We start from the raw sequence: 1,586 nt of genomic DNA, 5'->3' as shown, positions 1-1,586 counted from the left end.
AATATTTGATTTACAAATAAGGAACCCTACTTCGCGGAATTTCATTTATCACGGTAGGGTCTAGAACCGATTAACCACGATAAACGAGGGTTCACTGTAATAGCTAATGCTATCCAGTGCTTATGGAACTCTGGTGGCACTGTGGGTTAAACACAGTTAGTTAACACAGATGTTAACTATAAGGTCAGTGGTTCGAGCCTCACCATCTGCTCTGAGCGAGAAAGATGAGGCTGTCTGCTCCCATAAAGATTTAAAGTCTCAGAAACCCAAAGGGACAGTCCTACTCTGCCACCCAAATTGGCTCACTGGCAGGGAGTTTGGAATTTTGGTTTGTATTTAACCTTCATTTGACCCTCACACCACTGGAATGCTATCCTATTTGACAGGCGGGGACACCAAAAATCCCAGAGCAGTTAAAAAATCTACCTACGGTCACTCAGCTTCTAAGCTGCAGAGCCACCGTATAGAACAAGCAGCCCTAGTCCATAGCCCACACGGTCATTATGCGGGTGGTCTCCCCAACCCAGTTACCCCTCTCTTCTGTGAAGCGCTTCAACCAACAGAACGTTTCCACCATTGTGATAAAGCTTCAAGTTACCAGGTACAGCTGCCCTGTACGACCAGGGGCTGCCATTCACATCGGCATCAATGCTAACTGTATCTCTTGGAGTTGTGCAGTAGACAGCCTGTCCAACGCTGCTGGCTCCTCCAAAGCCTTGCGGCCTCCCTAGGCTGGTAGTGGGAGGTCACAGGAGAATGCCAGGAGCTATTAAAAACCATGCTTGGGAGTTGGTGTCAAAGCTTAGGGATCAGGGAAATGAGCCAAGGTAATGGGAGACTGGAACATAGTGGCTGCTTGCTGGGGCAAATCTGTGGCTGGTGGCCTTTACACCCACACTCCTGAAAGAAAGTGGGGAGGGAGACTCAAACAGAAACTTGCGCACCGTTGTTCATGGCAGCACTGCTCACAGTAGCTCAAAGGTAGAAACCAGAAACAGGCCCATCGACAGGTAAGTGGATACAAAAATCACGGTCCGTGCATGCAGTGGAATACTACACAGTCAGTAGGCGAAATGAAGACTTGCGATAGACTACCTATGGATGCAGCTGGAAGGCACTGTGCTGAGTGAAATAACTCAATTTGAAAAGGGCACCAGTATAAAAAGACAAGAAAAGGCGAATGTAATGAGCACAAAGTTTATTATTGGTTACAGGAGTACGGCAGGGAGGTGAATGTTAGGTTAGGTGCCATCGAATCATGCCTGACCTATTGAGACCCTGTGCACACAGAAAGAAACACTGCATGGGCCTGCCATCCTCAAGGTGGCTCTTGTGCCTGAACCCATTGTTGCAGCCCTTGTGTCAATCCACCTCGTTGAGGGCCTTCCTCTTTGTCGCTGCCCCTCCACTTTACCAAGTGTGATGTCCTTCTCCAGGGACTGGCCTCTCCTGATAATAGGTCCAAAGTATGTAAGGTGAAGTCTAGCCATCCTTGCCTCTAAGGAGCACTCTGGTGGTACTTCGTCCAAGATAGAGCCATTTGTCCTTTTAGCAGTCCATGGTATTTTCAATATTCTTCTCCAGCA

The sequence above is a fragment of the Echinops telfairi genome, unplaced genomic scaffold (genome assembly GCF_000313985.2).
Source record: "Echinops telfairi isolate 266 unplaced genomic scaffold, ASM31398v2 ScPeMD7_1;HRSCAF=3_0, whole genome shotgun sequence".
NCBI classification, from domain to species: domain Eukaryota; kingdom Metazoa; phylum Chordata; class Mammalia; order Afrosoricida; family Tenrecidae; genus Echinops; species Echinops telfairi.
This window is presented reverse-complemented; position numbering follows the sequence as displayed.